The 19,294-nt window shown below is 41.5% G+C and overlaps 1 protein-coding gene across 1 annotated transcript in view; it reads right to left on the minus strand.

Annotated features, from left to right (window-relative positions):
* Positions 1 to 3,534: 3,534 nt before the first annotated feature.
* Positions 3,535 to 19,294, minus strand: part of LOC137644835 (cyclin-dependent kinases regulatory subunit 1-like) — a 64,095-nt gene continuing 48,335 nt past the window's right edge. The window contains exon 4 of the mRNA XM_068377722.1: positions 3,535 to 4,661. The gene's annotated coding sequence lies outside the window, so the exon portion shown is untranslated. The remainder of the gene's footprint in view (positions 4,662 to 19,294) is intronic.

A 19,294-nucleotide genomic window follows, 5' to 3' on the forward strand; every position in this document is an offset into this window, starting at 1 on the left:
TATATGTACTGATTTGCACTTATAATTCGAAAAGAATTATATGAAAAAAAATTGAAATAATCATTTTCACTTGAGAACGATAATAAAAGCTGTGCAGATAGGCCTACTGTCACTTAATTATCAACGACACTACATGAACAAGAACGACTGCAATATAGAATTGTTTAATCGGTGAACAACAAACATGTCCACTCTTCACCGGGGTTGAGTTTAGCAATCCAACTGTTCGATCTTCATTGGCTATGTAGCAAATCCTAGACCACTATAGGATATTTGAAAAACTAAAATTACATAATGGTGAATTTTTCATTTAATTTTTACCATTTTATAATATTCATGATGTTCTGGCATAGTATTATTTGAATTCTCAATGAGTTATAAAGCTGATTGTAATGGGAAACGACATTAAACGTTTATTTGTTTATAGAGTAGCTTATAATGAAATAGTTATATGAACTGTGACTACATTACGGCTTGTTCCCGTTAGTTTTTTTGTGTTTTAATGTAAAATTATTACATTCCGCAAAAGTATCGTTTTCCGATTACCTTCACCCAACAGTGATGGAGAAACCATAGGTGGGAATCAGGATTTGGGTGGGATCAAATGAAAACTAACGAATTACCGAAGAAAATAACAGCATAGACTAACAAAACAACAAGCAAATTAACGGGAAAAAATGCTTTTCTTGCAAAATGAATATAGCAAGACAACACTCACGGAGCATTCCATAGTTATCGTTCAAACTATTCTCTTTAAAGGTCCGTTTTCTTCCAATCCCTCCTTTCTATTAAAGGTAGACTTTTCAACTTTAATATGGCCCGTTTATAAAAGGGAAACCAACACAAGAGCACTAGATGCCACCAGCTAACCTAGCCTAGCCTAGAAGACGTATCCTTCCCTACCTAAAGGGGGGAGTTTGTGACCCCCTTACGCAGCCGTATCCCTACCCAAGGCTTAGACTCAGTCTGCAATGATTAGCTTAGGCCGAGACTAAATCTGCAATGACTTACCTTCATAGTCTCATTTTGAGTTATAACAATCTGTTGAAGAAATAAGGGCGACAGTTTGGCTTTAAAATAGCACTTTTCCACGAAAATAGGCTTGTAATCACACAGTAAATGCACTGGACAAGTTTCTAAGTTTCGTTTTTTTAGCATTACCATGACACTGGCATTAATGTCGTTTATCACTTGTAGGTAAAATGCAATTATTCACTGTTTGGAACATTTCTGTTTGAAGATCAAAATTTCTTCGTTATCACTTAAAATAGTCTAAGGGTCCCTTTACACGCTCATTCCACTGTCAGTGTGAGTGAACTGAAGAAGGAACTTCAGTCCTAACCACAAACTATTCACTTCGGTTTGCTGGTATATCCTATTCTTCTTGTGAGTATGTGGTGAGAGGCCAGCCATAGCCACTTCTCTTACTCCAGAAGATATGGAGACACTTTGTCTGAGCACAACTGGTGTGGTAATGATGTTAACTAAAAAATAAACAAAACCAAGAAAATGGACAAGACTGGTTGTTGAAACAAAAGCTATCTAACATGAATATTTTGTCAGAATTATTATTTGAGAAAGGTGACTGGTTTAATTTTCTTAGGATGGAGCATGAAATTTTTTATTGGAATTTCTCTCCATAATAAAACCCTTCTTTAAAAAAAAAAAAAAAAAAAAAAAAAAAAAAAAAAAAAAAAAAAAAAAAAAGGATACATGTATGAGAAAATACATAGAAGCCCATGAATGGGTAATAGTTGTGCTAAAAATTATACCTGAAATGTCCAAAGCAATGTGGAAAGAATATTTACAGATAATAAAAAAAAAGAAGTTTCAGACAAAAAATTCATATATCTTCAATTATACACACTCTTGTAGCAGAGCATGGAAAAAAAAAAAAAAGAAAAAAAAAAAAAACTGGGACAATGCTCAACAGAGCAACCTATGAGTCAAGCAAAGCAAAAATAGAGGCAACAGCTAAATGGTTTTGATAATATATATATATATATATATATATATATATATATATATATATATATATATATATATATATATATATATATATATATATATATATATATATATTGGGACACCAGGGATTGATAATTTGTAAGTTTATTTAGCTCCATGTGCCCTTGTTCCTCAGTGAATTCCATAAGTTTTTAATGGAGAAATGTTGATAGATTTATGTATATCGTAGCCCTTAAATTGTGATGACAGACATAACGATACAATATATGTGTGAAGCTTATATATGTATATACATATATATACATATATATATATATATATATATATATATATATATATATATATATATATATATATATATATATGTGTGTGTGTGTGTGTGTGTGTGTGTGTGTGTGTGTGTGTGTGTGTGTTAGAGAGGAAGCTGCAGAGGAAGTCAGTCATTTCAAGTAGGCTACTTGGGAAGTATTATAACACAAGAAGGTAGCTGCAACAAAGAAATTAAGAGCAGAATAGCCTAAGGTAAGACAATGTTTCATATGGAATGTAGCATTGTACGGTTTTGAAACATGGACTATAAAAGCAACTGATGAAAAATATATGGAAGCATTTGAAATGTGGATAAGGAGGAGGACGCTGAAAATAGTAATGGTGAAGAGAGAATAAAAATTACAACAATAAGGAGACAGCAAAACTGGATAAGACTCATTTTCAGAGATAGGTTACTGAAGGATATTATAAAATGTAAATTCGAAGGACAAAGACCCAGAGGAAACAAATGGAAGTCAATGCTAGATGACCTGAAGGGGAAGGTACCAAAAGGCAAAAGAGGTGGCCATGAATTATGAAGTGTAACTAATCCATAAAAGGACCTACCTGAGGGCAGAACACTAAAGTAGTGTGATATATATATATATATATATATATATATATATATATATATATATATATATATATATATATATATACATATATATATGTATATATATATATACATTATATATATATATATATATATATATATATATATATATATATATATATATACATATTTATATATGTCCGCTGCAGAATAGAGACCTCGTACTTGTGTTGGTTTATGGTCTTCTGTCAGTCCACATGGACAACTTTTATCTTGTCCATCCATCGTCTTATCTTCCTTCCCATAAGCTGTGCTTTGTAAAGACAAACAGACAAAGTTTCAGAATTAGAAACACCTTACTGGTGGTAGGATGACCTGGTCATTTTCCCGTGACTGTGGCTTTCTATTATCCTTGACTATATTTTTTTTCTCTATTTTCTTTCAATACAAACATCACATTCTTCAACACAGGCTACATTTAGCATTCTCCAAATGACATATTCTGCCTTCCAATTGATGCCATATACAGATTTCCTTTATAGTATTTTCAAACTACAGACTCATTTCACTTAATTCATTACTTATCCTGCTACCACAGACAATTTTAGGGATATTTGCACATTTAAATCTTTTTAGTTCATATAAAAAAAACGTATGAATAATAACTTTTGATGTTCTCCAAAAAGGATAAAAAAACAATTAAAAAAGTCTTATTTTTAATACAAAAGTAAGAAACAATAATAAAATAAAGGCAGATTTCTGACAGGACAGATACAAGGAAACATAATCTGGCTTGGTTTACAGTGAACTACAAAAATTCGTATACAAGTATTCTTCAGTAATACCTTGAAGTCACAAAGGAGTAAATGCAATACTATTATGGCCTTACGACAAAATTGAAGCCTCTTAAACGTTTGATAATTATCTTCAATTTTTATTTGGACCCTTTTATAAACTAATTAAAAACAAATGGCAGAAATTCATAACTTTAAAATATACTGTGCATCAATTTTTTCAAATTTCTGACACTGAATTGAATATAAAATTTTGTCATCACTATTTACTATTATTTTTATAAAGATCAATAAACATTACCAGTTAAAGGATTTCAAATATTAGTAGAAATAATTCATTCATCAATATTGTATAAAAAAGATGAATATCAATTATTTAAATTTACACAATAGAAGGGTAATACCATAAAAATTATGCATCGCACCATATACTGTACAGTACGTCAAACTGGAAAATGTACCCTTTCTTCTTTTAAAGTAATTTGTCCACCATTACCTTTAATATCTACAAGTAAGAAAAATAATTTTGTACTAGATAATTTTGTATGAAGAACAATACTGTATCTTAATGTATATTTGATACCAATGGAAACCAAGTTAGATATTGTAATGATAATTTCTTTTCTTGCAAAGAACAATGATATATCTTTTGTGTAAAGTTAAGAGAGAAGATCATTTTCTTTCTCAGATAAAAGTGCTTAACTATTTATAGTAAATAAGGATCTCTTACCTTTTCTATTGATACAGAAAACACAGAAGTGAATCATGCTTCTTCTGGCGAGACAAAACAATATATTGGTCACCGAATTAGGAAGGCAAAACCTTTCCAAAACTAACAGAAATTTTTTAATTTTTGGCACAAAAGAGCAATAACAACTTTTAATCTCCTATGTTCTAAAGAATACATCACTTTAGATATTAACAATTTTGGATGGTTTTATTTATGCTAATACAATTTTGTCAACATCTCTAACACACAAATGCATTTCCTTCAGCAATTTACTGGCAGCTCACCCACTTCCAAGTCAAAAGGACACCTGGAAAAGACAGTAAAAAAATATGCACAATCATTGTTATTACTACTCAAGCTACACACCTAATTGGAAAGAAAAAGGCTACATGCCTAAAGCAACAAGGAAATAAGAGAAACAATGAATAAACTATAAATGGGAAGTAATAATACAAGGAAAAAAATACATAAAATATTTAAAGATCAGTAACAAAATTAATGACTGTGACTTGGTTCTATTAAAATAAGTTATTTTGGAGTTCCATCAAACTCTACTTTCTTGTTACTTAACCAATTATTTTTAATCTAGAAACTATTTGAAAGATAATTTCATACACAAGTCGTACATTGGAAATTTTCTTAACATTCTATTTTTAATAAATATTATTTTATCAATGTTTATATGTTACTTTTAAGGTAAGTGAATGACCATTTTTAGGCAATAAAATCTCCTATCTTTTCATGTTTGAATTACAAAAACCTGTCAATAATAAAGAAAGTATAGCCCTTTTTCTCTGAAAATTTCATATTTCGAGAAATTGGGGTTAAAGGTTTTTTTTTGTAGATTGATTGAATATATTTTAGAATGTATAATTATGCGGTTTTAGCAGTAATTTTCCTCACCACTGAGGATCATAATAGACTAATCATCATATTTCAGGATTATTTATCAATCAATGGTGAGCTCTTTCCTTAAAATCCAAAAATATCACCCCCCGCATATATACAAAGCTAACATGTAGGGTTGTGGTGGCCGATGTGGTAACGTCCCTGACTGGTGAATGCCAGCCTGTGGTTCTAGTCCTGCTCACTCTTGTTAGTTTCTTTGGTCACTGCAACCCCACCATCCTTGTGGGCTAAGGATTGGAGGTTTGGGAGAGCCTATAGGTCTATCTTCTGGGTCATCAGCAGCCACTGCTTGGCCCTCGTTAGTCCTAGCTTGGGCGGAGAGGGGGCTTGGGTGCTGATCTTATGTATATGGTCAGTCTCAAGGGCATTGTCCTGCTCGATAGGTAAATAACACTGTCCCTTGCCTCTGCTATTCATGAGTGGCCTTGAAATATTTAGATGCTCATTCATGAAGAAGACTGGCTATCATTATATATTTTCATGTGTGTTTTTCTACACAGATTTTATGCTTTTGGCCTATTTGGTTATTGTCTATGACACTTTATACATCTTTCAGCATAATCAAACCAATAAAAATTGTAATTATATAAATAAGCACATAAATAAGCAGCAAATGTTTACTTACGAAAACCATATAGTTTATAAGAAAACAGGTAATCTATTCCTCCGAAAATTAGGTACAGTAAAAAATTGGTATTATATGGGATAATATAATAAATAGCTTTGCCTGGAGTTTTTTATGAAAAAGCAATAAGTAACCAGGCTAGAAAGTTGCATAAGGACTGGACTGGCTTGAGTAAATATATAAAAAGGACTTTTTAGCAATAAAACAATCTTTTTTTTTCATTATGTGCTGTGGTCTCAAAGGACTTTCCAGTAAAAATCTACACCAGGAAATCCAACATGACATAAATACCCTATTCTAGTGCCTTTGAGTTCAGGCACTATTGAACTTGATATAGCATTTCCAAAACTGAAGACGGTCTGCTATGGGTAACATAATTAATATGTCATCACTGCATTGACAAAGGAATCAGCGGTACAACCGGAGACAATATGCGTATCAACTTACACCCAACCTCCATGTTTCAATTGTCCCACTCCTATGCACCAAGCTGGGGAGGGACAGTCCTGGAGACCACAGAGCACTTCCCCAAAAATGTTATTTTTATTAGTAAAATAAATTTTTGAATATACTTACCCGATAATCATGTAGCTGTCAACTCCGTTGCCCGACAGAATTCTACGGAAGGGATACGCCAGCGATCACTATACAAGAAGGGGGTGTACTCACCAGCGCCACCTGTGGCCAGGTACTGCAGTACTTCTTGTTGACACCACCTCAATTTTTCCTCGGTCCACTGGTTCTCTATGGGGAGGAAGGGTGGGTCAATTAAATCATGATTATCGGGTAAGTATATTCAAAAATTTATTTTACTAATGAAAATAACATTTTTCAATATTAATCTTACCCGATAATCATGTAGCTGATTCACACCCAGGGAGGTGGGTGAAAACCAGTGTACATGTATATCAAGAAGCTAAGTATCCCGTATTTCATATTATCAGTTATTCAAAATAACAATGAAATTATAAGTACCTGGTAAGGAAGTCGACTTGAACCATTACTCTGCCTTTAATAAGTTCGTCTTCCTTACTGAGCGCAGCGTTCCTCTTAGGAGGCTGAACAACCCTAAGGTGCTGAAGTATAAAGGGCTGCAACCCATACTAAAGTACCTCTACACAACCTCTAACCTAGGCGCTTCTCAAGAACGAATTGACCACCCGCCAAATCAACTAGGATGCGGAAGGCTTCTAGCCTACCGTAACAACCCAAAAAACAACAATAAAAGCATTCAAGAGAAAGGTTAAAAAAAAGGTTATGGGATTAAGGGAATGTAGTGGCTGAGCCCTCACCTACTACTGCACTCGCTGCTACGAATGGTCCCAGGGTGTAGCAGTTCTCGTAAAGAGACTGGACGTCTTTGAGATAAAATGATGCAAACACTGACTTGCTCCTCCAAAAAGTTGCATCCATAATACTCTGCACAGAACGGTTCTGTTTAAAGGCCATCGAAGTGGCTACAGCTCTCACTTTGTGGGTCCTTACCTTCAGCAAAGCAAGGTCTTCATCCTTCATGTGAGAATGAGCTTCTCTAATCAGAAGCCTTATATAATACGAAACTGCGTTTTTGGACATAGGCATCGAAGGTTTCTTGATGGCACACCATAAGGCCTCTGATTGTCCTCGTATAGGTTTTGACCTTTTAAGATAGTATTTTAGAGCTCTGACAGGGCAAAGAACTCTCTCTAGCTCGTTACCCACCATGTTGGAAAGGCTAGGAATTTCGAACGATCTAGGCCAAGGACGTGAAGGAAGTTAATTTTTTGCTAAAAATCCGAGCTGTAAGGAACATGTTGCTGATTCGGATGTGAATCCTATGTTCCTGCTGAAGGCGTGAACCTCACTAACTCTTTTGGCTGTTGCAAGGCAGACGAGGAAAAGAGTTTTGAGAGTAAGGTCTTTGAAAGAAGCTGACTGGAGAGGTTCAAACCTAGGAGACATAAGGAACCTTAAGACTACGTCTAGATTCCAGCCTGGAGTGGACAATCGACGTTCTTTAGAAGTCTCGAAAGATTTAAGGATGTCTTGTACATCCTTGTTGGAGGAAAGATCCAAACCTCTGTGGCGGAGAACTGAAGCCAACATAATTCTGTACCCTTTGATCGTAGGAGCCGAAAGAGATCTAACATTCCTAAGATGTAACAGGAAGTCAGCAACTTGGGTTACAGAGGTATTGGTAGAGGAAACTGCATTGGCTCTGCACCAGCTTCGGAAGACTTCCCACTTGGATTGATAGACTCTATGAGTGGAAACCCTTCTTGCTCTGGCAATCGCACTGGCTGCCTCCTTCGAAAAGCCTCTAGCTCTAGCGAGTCTTTCGACAGTCTGAAGGCAGTCAGACGAAGAGCGTGGAGGTTTGGATGTACCTTCTTTACGTGAGGTTGACGTAGAAGGTCCACTCTTAGAGGGAGAGTCCTGGGAACGTCGACCAGCCATTGTAGTACCTCTGTGAACCATTCTCTTGCAGGCCAAAGGGGAGCAACCAGCGTCAGCCGTGTCCCTTCGTGAGAGACGAACTTCTGAATGACTCTGTTGATTATCTTGAACGGCGGGAATGCATATAGCTCGAGATGGGACCAATCCAGCAGAAAAGCATCCACGTGAACTGCTGCTGGGTCTGGAACTGGGGAACAGTACAAAGGGAGCCTCTTGGTCATGGAGGTGGCGAACAGATCTATCGTTGGCTGACCCCACAAGGTCCAAAGTCTGTTGCACACGCTCTTGTGAAGGGTCCATTCCGTGGGGATGACTTGATCTTTCCTGCTGAGGCGATCTGCCGAGACGTTCATATTGCCCTGAATGAACCTCGTTACCAGTGAGAGGTTTAGACTTCTTGACCAAATGAGGAGGTCCCTTGCTATCTCGTACAGCTTCCTCGAATGGGTCCCTCCCTGCTTGGAGATGTATGCCAAGGCTGTGGTGTTGTCGGAGTTCACCTCCACCACCTTGTTTAGCGGGAGGGACTTGAAGTTCATTAAAGCCAGATGAACTGCCAGCAACTCCTTGCAGTTGATGTGAAGCGTTTCCTGTTCCTTGTTCCATGTTCCCGAGCATTCCTGTCCGTCCAAGGTCGCACCCCAGCCCGAGTCTGATGCGTCCGAATAGAGATGAAGATTGGGGGTCTGAACCGCTAACGATAGACCCTCCTTGAGAAGGATGTTGGTCTTCCACCACATGAGAGTAGTCTTCATCTCTTTGGTAACAGGAATAGAGACCGCTTCGAGCGTCATATTCTTGTCCCAGTGAGCTGCTAGATGGAATTGAAGGGGGCGGAGGTTGAGTCTCCCTAACTCGGTGAACAGGGCTAACGATGACAGGGTCCCTGTTAGACTCATCCACTGTCTCACCGAGCATCTGTTCCTCTTCAGCATGCTCAGAATGCACTCTAGGGCTTGGCTGATTCTTGGGGCCGACGGAAAAGCCCGAAAAGCTTGACTCCGAATCTCCATTCCCAGGTAAACGATGGTTTGGGAAGGAATAAGCTGGGACTTTTCTAAGTTGACCAAAAGACCCAGTTCCTTGATCAAGTCCAAAGTCCAGTTGAGACTCTCCAGACAGCGACGACTTGTGGGGGCTCTTAACAGCCAGTCGTCTAAATAAAGGGAGGCTCTGATGTCCGCCAAGTGGAGGAATTTCGCAATATTCCTCATCAGTCGCGTAAACACCATAGGTGCCGTGCTTAGGCCAAAACACAGGGCTTGGAATTGGTACACAACCTTTCCAAAAACGAATCTCAGGAAAGGTTGGGAGTCTGGATGAATAGGAACGTGAAAGTAAGCGTCTTTCAGATCCAACGAGACCATCCAGTCCTCCTGCCTGACCGCTGCTAGGACCGACTTCGTCGTCTCCATAGTGAACGTCTGCTTGGTGACATAAGCATTGAGCGCACTGACGTCCAGCACCGGTCTCCAACCTCCTGTCTTCTTGGCCACCAGAAAGAGACGGTTGTAGAAGCCCGGGGATTGATGGTCCCGGACTATCACCACTGCCTCCTTCTGTAACAGGAGCGACACCTCTTGGTGTAACGCTAGCCTCTTGTCCTTTTCCTTGTAGTTGGGAGAGAGGTTGATGGGAGAAGTGGTCAGAGGGGGATTGCGGCAGAATGGTATCCTGTAACCCTCCCTTAGCCACTTGACAGACTGGGCGTCTGCACCTCTTCTTTCCCAAGCTTGCCAGAAGATCTTGAGTCTGGCTCCTACTGCTGTCTGGAGAGGAGGAGAGTCAATGTTTGCCTTTCGAAGGCTTGGGACCTTTCTTGGACCTGCCCCTGAAACCGTCTGGACAGGTACTTCCTCGGCTGGGGGCTCTGCCACGAAAGGGCGGAATAAATCTTGTAGCAGGAGTATCGGCCACTGGGGTGCGGTAAGTTCTAGGAACCGAAGGAGCAACCTTAGCCTTACGTGCTGAAGAGGCCACAAGGTCATGAGTGTCCTTCTGAATAAGAGCCGCAGACAATTCCTTGATAAGGTCCTCAGGAAACAGGAACTTAGAAAGCGGAGCAAAAAGTAACTGAGACCTTTGACAAGAGGTGATACCAGTGGAAAGGAAGGTGCAAAGTTGTTCCCTTTTCTTGAGTACTCCCGAAACAAACATGGAGGCAAGTTCGCCGGAACCATCGCGAATTGCTTTATCCATACAGGACATTATAAGCATGGCCGAGTCCTTGTCAGATGGGGCAGTCTTCTTGCTCAAGGCCCCCAGGCACCAGTCGAGAAAATTAAAAATCTCAAAGGCGCGAAAGACTCCCTTTAAGAAGTGGTCTAAGTCAGAAAAGGTCCAGCAGACCTTAGAGCGCCTCATAGCCGACCTTCGTGGAGAGTCAACCAAACTTGAGAAGTCAGCCTGGGCAGAGGCAGGGATTCCCAAGCCTGGTTCCTCTCCTGTGGCATACCATACGCCCGCCTTAGAAGTCAGCTTAGTAGGTGGAAACATGAATGACGTCTTCCCTAGTTGCTGCTTGGACTGCAACCAATCCCCTAACATTCTCAAAGCTCTCTTAGAAGATCTAGCGAAGACGAGCTTAGTGTAGGCAGACTTAACAGGTTGCATGCCTAGAGAAAACTCTGATGGAGGAGAGCGAGGGGTAGCAGAAACAAAGTGATCCGGGTAAACTTCTCTGAAAAGAGCCAGGACCTTGCGAAAGTCAATGGAGGGTGGTAACGACTTGGGTTCCTCCACGTCAGAAGAGGGATCATCCAGGTGCGCAGCTTCCTCCTCAGAAACCTCATCACCTGAGGGTTGAGAAGCGAGAGGTAAAGTTATAGCGGTATGCTGAACGGCAGAATCCTGACAAGCGGGTGCATATACACTTGCGGATTCATCCTCAAGTCTCTGTTGAAGAGGATGAGGGCTGGTAATGACAAAGTCATGAGGCTGGGAAGAAGGAGGCTCTGCGGGAGTCTGGGGAGCAAGCGTGGTGAGAGGCGACTGTAGTAAAACCTGAGGTTCAGGCTGCAAAGACTGCTCAAGCTGAGGAGAAAGAGGTAGATGCATGCGTTGAGGTGGCTGACTCATTGCATGAGGTTCATGTCTCAAGAGTTGCGCTTGCTTCAAGGGTTGAGGTGGCTGCGCAGTAAGAGGTTCCTGTCTCACGAGTTGAGGTTCTTGAGGTGGGTGCTGCGAGAGTTGAGGTGGCGGCTGCGCAGAAAGAGGCTCCTGTCTCACGAGTTGAGGTTCTTGAGGTGCTTGCCTCGAGAGTTGAGGTTCTTGCCTCGAGGAAAGTGGAGGTATCAGCTGCGAGAGCTGAGGTGGCTGCCTCAAGGATGGCAGAGGTTGTCGTACCTCAAGAGGTTGCTGCCTCGAGGATGGTCTTACTGCAAGAAACTCTTGCCTCAAAGGTAGAGGAGGTTGTAAGGCATAAGACTCCTGTCCCCATTGTTGAGGAGGTTGCCGCGTGGTAAGAGGTTCCTGCCTCAAGGAAGGTGGAGGTTGCTGCACAACGCTGGTATCTGGCAACTCCCAACGCGGTAGCTCACGCATGGAGGTAGCTTGAGGAACCTCAACTTCGTACGTCTGGCAGACTGGACTGCGTAGAGGAGGAGGAGCGCTCGCAGGAGGAGGTGTAACCTTCTCTGCCTGAAACTCACGCATCAATACCGCAAGCTGCGACTGCATAGACTGCAGCAAAGCCATCTTGGGATCAACAGACGTTGAGGTCTGTTGAGGCAGAGCCTTAACAGAAGTTGAGGTCTGTTGAGGCATCGCCTTACCTCTCTCAGGAGGCGTGCAGTCACCTGATGACTGCGGCGAGTCAGAGCTAGCCCAATGACTACATCCGGGCTGTAGAACTCGTGCGGTCTGGACTTTACGCTTAAGAGGGCTTGAGACCTGAGTCCAGCGTTTTCTCCCCGAAAATTCTTCTGCAGACGAGGAAAATAAGGGCTCAATCGTCTGAGAGTGGAAGTGACGATCTCTGTAAGATACGCCCGCAACCACCGAGGATACTGCTGTGCGCCGATCAAGGCCTGCCGAACCCTTTTGCCCTTCGACATTGCTTCTCCCCTGGGCTTGGGAGCTTGCAAGAGGTCCCGGACTGGGAGGACGACTGGCACGCACAGAAGTACCCTCACGCACAACACTGACACTGACATTAGCACTCGGCACAGCACTGGCACTACCACTTCCCACTGCACTTTTCACTTTAAGTTCCTTGACGTCTGCCAAGAGGAACTTGTGGTCACTCACTACCGACTCCACTTTATCACCTAAAGCCTGAATGGCACGTAAAACATCAGACATATCAGGCTGAGCACAAATAGTAGGATCGGGGGTAGCCACTACAGGGGGAGGAAAAGGTTGAGGATCATGGGGTGAGGAATAAAGCGAAGAGCGAGCCGAACTCCTCCTAACTCTCTCTCTCTCTAACTTAGTGGTATACTTGAGGAATCGAACAAAATCAAGTTCCGAAAGTCCGGCGCATTCCTCACATCGATCTTCCAACTGACAGGATTTTCCCCTACAGTCGGAACAAACGGTGTGAGGATCAACCGAGGCCTTCGGAATACGCCTAATACAAGTCCTACATCGTCTTTGGGGAGGAGCTTGAGAAAGGTCGGACATCTTGAATCAAAGAACAGTCAAGGGGGAATTCCAATTAAAGCAAAATATCGTTAACCATTAATCAAATCAATCTAAAAGCTATAAAGCTAAGAGATAAGTTTCCAGTATAGCGAAAGCTGAAATCTTAGAGCAATACTTCACCAAACCGTGAACAAGACTCCAAAATTATAAGCGTATCCATGTAGGTCTTGCCGGAAGCACGACAGAGGAAAAATTGAGGTGGTGTCAACAAGAAGTACTGCAGTACCTGGCCACAGGTGGCGCTGGTGAGTACACCCCCTTCTTGTATAGTGATCGCTGGCGTATCCCTTCCGTAGAATTCTGTCGGGCAACGGAGTTGACAGCTACATGATTATCGGGTAAGATTAATATTGAAAAATAAGTTTTGCCTTTGTCAAAACCCTCTCTTTTGGGGTTACTGTAATGTGCTGGGTGGCTTCCGAGGACTACTACCAGAGCATTAATTGAGTAGATTCATGCACCACCAAGCAAAAACATATTACAACTTATACGCTTGTATAGATGAGAAGAAAAACTAACAAGTCTGACTCTTATATGAGATGACTCCCAAGAAACCGGGATGCCTGTCATCCCGCTTCCGCAGAAGGGCCTGACTAAATTGGTCTTTCTCTCAGAGTTCTCTCTGTATGGATCCCAACCGAGCCTAGTACCACACATGAATATTGTACTGCTTGGATTTGTTTCTGGTAATGTTTAATGAACACCCTATGCCCAGAACAACCCATAAAGCTCCGGATATATTGAAATTGCATACTGTATTAGCACGGAACGTTAATGGAGCAACAATTTTTCTCACGTGGATTTTAGGAATGGAGACAGGATCAACCTTTAAAAAAAGGCAGGTGAATACAATATGGATAGACCCCGATGTAAACGACTCGTTGGTCTGGGTATTCTAACGGCAAATCCTATCCCTGAGGTCCTTGTTGGGTAAATAAAGCAGGGCCAGGGATCTTAACATATCCTTTCACCCACATTGAAAGGAGACAGACAGCATTATCTTTCCAGCCTTTTGCATGTAGATCCTCATTCTGAGTACAATAGATACATTGCAAACAAATAAACAATTGGCAGGGTCCTAAGTCCTGTAACAATCAGCAAAAACACTTCCAACCCCACTTAGGGTTGGAAGGTTATCACATGTATTCATCTACAAAAAAAAAAAATTATTTGTGAACCCATATTATTTCCATATCACCCATGAGACAGGTAGTATATCTAACCCTTCCCTTTCCAATTACCAAGACCACATATCTAAAAAAAAAAAAAAAAAAGAGAGAGAGAGAGAGAGAGAGAGAGAGAGAGAGAGAGAGAGAGAGAGAGAGAGAGAGAGAGAGAGAGAGAGAGAGAGAGAGAGAGAGAGAGAGAGAGAGAGAGGGGGGGGGGCTCACAAAATGACTAGACCTTTCCTCTAAATATCATAGATAGTTCCTCTTCAGTGAGGTTAGGGGTCATACTCTTATTCCCCAACTACACTATAGTTGACCTTATGATTAGCCCCAATGAGGCTACAATCACAGGATTGACATGCACTGGGGCAACAGCCACAGGTTTTGCTGGCCCAGGTCCCTTCTTACTTCCTTCTGGCGTCTGCCTTTTCACTTCCACAGGTGGAAGCCTTCACCTGGGCCACTACTGGCATTACTAGCACTGGGGACACCAGGGATGAAGTAGCATTAAAAATTACATCAGGAAAATACTTGCAAGATCTAACAATAGTTAGGATTTTCTATGATCAAACTTGTCATCAGTTGACTGCAAGGAAGAGCTTCTAGCACATGTTGGAATGTGTCGTTTACCTCACACTCCATCAGCCCTGATAAAAACTCGCTGATGTTCTCCCTGCCAGGGAGAACATCAATGAACTCAATTAGGAGAGCGAAGTGCTAATGAGTCCCTCTGCCATTGCCAAGAATTAAGTAAGAAAAGACTTGACCTTCTCACTCCTCAAACAATACACCTGCCTTAATGAGAAGCGACAATCTACAATTGGTATATGAGAATAATTGCAAACAATCATGCCCCTAACAGCGCAGTGATTGTGTATCTATTGGCGGTTTAGACAACCTGATGAGTGTTCATCCTTTAATCTGTATGAAAATTCCTAATTGGTTTCATCATTACCACTAAGCTAAACTCAACCGTTCAAACTAAAAAGTATGAGAAAATTATTGAACAGCCATGGATAGGATTCTACAGTACATTTCCTATATCAAAGGTTTGTATATGCATAGGATCCAATCCTCAAAATATATAACTGAAAACACAAGATATAAAACTTGAGGTGTAGTGGCAACAACCACTTAGATATGAAGCATTGTTTGATCCCCACGAACCCTTTGCCACTGCTATGGTTGTCTGTCTCTTCCCAGCAGTTAAGAAGGGTTTTGTAGCTAATTTAAAGGAGGGAGAGAACAAAAGCGGAATTTTCATTTCTTATCTATAGATCATCAAGTTGGCACTTCCAATCGATAGCTTCGTCTATTTAGAGATAAAATTCTTAGATTTATGAATGTGGAATGTGATGAGGTTATATGGAGTTGGTGGAAGGTTGTTGCAAGCACTGAAAAGTTTATACAAAGGTAGTAAAGCATGTGTTAGGATAGGGAATGAAGTGAGCGATTGGTTTCCGGTGAGAGTGGGGCTGAGACAGGGATGTGTAATGTCACAGTGGTTGTTTAACTTGTATGTTGATGGAGTGGTGAGAGAGGTGAATGCTCGAGTGCTTGGACGAGGATTGAAACTGGTAGACGAGAATGACCATGAATGGGAGGTAAATCAGTTGTTGTTTGCGGATGATACTGTACTGTTGCAGACGCGGAAGAGAAGCTTGGCTGATTAGCGACAGAATTTGGAAGGATGTGTGAGAGAAGGAAGTTGAGAGTTAATGTGGGTAAGAGTAAGGTTATGAGATGTACGAGAAGGGAAGGTGGTGTGAGGTTGAAAGTCATGTTGAATGGAGAGTTACTTGAGGAGGTGGATCAGTTTAAGTACTTGGGGTCTGTGGTTGCAGAAAATGGTGGAGTGGAAGCAGATGTACGTCAGAGAGTGAATGAAGGATGCAAAGTGTTGGAGGCAGTTAAGGAAGTAGTAAAAATAGAAGGTTGGGCATAAATGTAGAGAGTTCTGTATGAGAAAGTGATTGTACCAATTGTGATGTATAGATCGGATTTGTGGGGAATGAAAGTGACGGAGAAACAGAAATTGAATGTGTTTGAGATGAAGTGTCTAAGGAGTATGGCTGGTGTATCTCGAGTAGATAGGGTTAGGAACGAAGCAGTGAGGGTGAGAACGGGTGTAAGAAATGAGTTAGCAGCTAGAGTGGATATGAATGTGTTGAGGTGGTTTGGCCATGTTGAGAGAATGGAAAATGGCTGTCTGCTAAAGAAAGTGAAGAATGCAAGAGTGGATGGGAGAAGTACAAGAAGAAGGCCAAGGTTTGGGTTTATGGATGGAGTGAAGGAAGTTCTGGGTGATAGGAGGATAGATGTGAAAGAGGTAAGAGAGAGTGCTAGAAATAGAAATGAATGGCGAGCGATTGTGAAACAGTTCCTGTAGGCCTTGCTGCTTCCTCTGGTGCCTTGGATGACCGCGGAGGTAGCAGCAGTAGGGAATTCAGCATTATGAAGCTTCATCTGTGGTGGATAACGGGGGAGGGTGGGATGTGGCACCCTAGCAGTACCAGCCGAACTTGGTTGAGTCCCTTGTCAGGCTGCGAGGAACGTAGAGAGGAGAGGTCCCCTTTTTTGTTTCATTTGTTTGATGTCGGCTACCCCCCAAAATTGTGGGAAGTGCCTTGGTATATGTATGATGAAGGTGGGTTATGCTGTAAAGTCCAGCACTGGATTCCAAGAGGCCATTCAGGGCTCCCCATGAACAAATTAGGAAAACCCTGATGTAAAATAAAAATTAGAGGTTGATTAGCAAGAAGTAAGAAAGGAAGAGGGAACAGAGGTACAGTATAATAGAATTATACAAAGCAAGTGCAGCGAGAGGTTTAAGAAATACCTACTATACACTGCATGAGGTGTACTGTCAGCACTAAAATTTATGGAAATGATTTGTAATCCCTTTCAGGTGGGTTTTGAATCATCCCTGGTACGTTAGTACTACTCCTCCATCTTGCTTAATGTGATATTCAGCAAATGAAGATAGTATTAGAGAAAGTCCACTGAAACAAAGCATGTTCTTATAATAAAATTTATTTCAATACTTCCCAAATATACACTGATTTAACCGCCCTCCTCACCGTATCTAGAGGGTTCAAATGAAAGTGACGAAAATGAATCCTAATAGTGAAAATGACAAATTCATAGATAATTTGTATTTTCCCTAACTATACAAACCTTAGCTAATTATTAGGGGTTATACTTTCGGCGGAGCTGAAATGACGTGCCATTGAAATTTTGTGAGGGTTAACTACCCACATCGCTAGTTAGCGGGGGTAGGGGGGGGTAGCTTGCTACCACTCCCGTTCACACACCTGTGATTTAGTCACTTTGCTTGGAGGTAGGATTTCAAGGGGGATAGGGATGGCGGGCAAGTTTGTATAAATAGCTAAGGTTTGTATAGTTAGGAAAAATACAAATTATCTACGAATTTGTCATTTGTTCCATAACTGGAATACAAACCACGCTATTTATTAGGGGTGACTCACCCATTAGGAAGGGTGGACATCCTTGCCAATCTGGCTTTTGGCTTTACCCGGGGACTCCTTATCTGAGTATGTTAGTACTCAAAAATAAGGAGTCCCTGCCCTCTCTAAACCTTGCTACGCAAGGTCCGCGGCCTACGCAAGCTGTGTGGTGAGATGTGCAGAAGTGTGACTGTCTAGGTAAAGTTATTCCGAGTCTATGTAGGAAAAACCTGACGAAACCAAGACTTCCCAATACCACCTCGCCAGGGTATGGGGACGCAACAGTACAGGTCCTAGCTTAATACTAGGTACACAAGGGAGCATGGTTTACCTGCAGTAGTTTGAGGTCAGCTTATGCAGAGAACCCAGGATGTTGTTTTCCCCACGAGTGGGTAGGATGAAGAAAAGAATAAGAGCCAGTCAATTCTTTTCATTCACACATACTAAAACCGGGTAACAGTGCCCTCAACCTTCTGCTACTTGTCTAATAAGGAGCTTGAGGTATACAACCAGCTGTTGTGCAGCCACCACCGGACCGATAGAGATCGTATCTAGTTCCTGTGGGTCACGTCTTGCAGGAGAAAGGTTGTGAAAGTCACATGGAGCATTCACATCCTTTTTTGTAAAACCTGCGTCACAGAGTAATCTGCTAAGAAGGACCAGGGGCATAGTTATGCCCCTGACACTGTGCGTCGTCATGTCGAAATGATGTTTCGGTGATCCTCCTCTAGTCTTTCCCAGTGCTGACAAGAGGAGGGACCCGGGCAGGCTGTTGCCATTTTCTTTAGGTAAAGTCTTATACCTTACCCTGGGTACAGTAACGGATGATCTGGATGGTCCGTTACCTAGTTGAGACTTGTGTAGGATCCGTCACCTCTGGAGACTGTGTTTGACGACATACTCAGGTACGAAACTGAACATTGTCTTTCGCCGTTCTCAATAATGGGCAATGTCGAAAGAGAGACCATGAAGTTCCTTGACTCGTATGGTTGCTGTACGAGTGTGTAGGAACATTATGTTCTTAAATCAGGAGAAAATTTGTTGCCTGGTGAAGTGGAACATAAGGAGGTCCCTTTAGGGATCGGATATTTGAACCATGTTCTGAGAGGAAGGTCTCAATTCCGACTGGGGAAAGGCAAGTTGTAAGTCCGTATGAGTTAGGAAAAGTCTATCGATGAGAGGGTGTCCCTTTTTTTCAGTTTGAAGGTGAGGATCAAGGTTGAGTGGTCATCTTTACCTGTCGGAACTGAATAGGGGGTCTTTTCCTGTTGTATATACTCGAGGATTCCGCTATTGCTGGAATCGAGGTATCGAGTGGAGAGACACTTAAACATGACACCAACCACACAAGACGCGACACTGCCAGGTGGACTGATGCTGAGGAATTCCTCAGATATCTAGACAACCTTTTTGCAAAGAGGTATTGGGTAGTCTTCAGGCGTACAATCATAGCAAAGGTATAGCTTGTGGTAGGTGTTGAAGTGGGTTGCCTGTTATGTGGAGACGGTTCTCTTGGAGACTCTATCAGGAGCTGCAAAAGGTTTGGAGACCGTTCTGCATAATGCCATAGCGGAGCTACGAGAGTCCTTGAGAGGTTGACCAATGTTCTAGCCTTGTTGAGTGCCCTTCTCTAGATAAAACAGGGACGAGACGTAAACGTCATTGTTGGGCCCACCGTTGTTGCCAGAGA

This window comes from Palaemon carinicauda, chromosome 8, assembly GCF_036898095.1.
Source record: "Palaemon carinicauda isolate YSFRI2023 chromosome 8, ASM3689809v2, whole genome shotgun sequence".
NCBI classification, from domain to species: domain Eukaryota; kingdom Metazoa; phylum Arthropoda; class Malacostraca; order Decapoda; family Palaemonidae; genus Palaemon; species Palaemon carinicauda.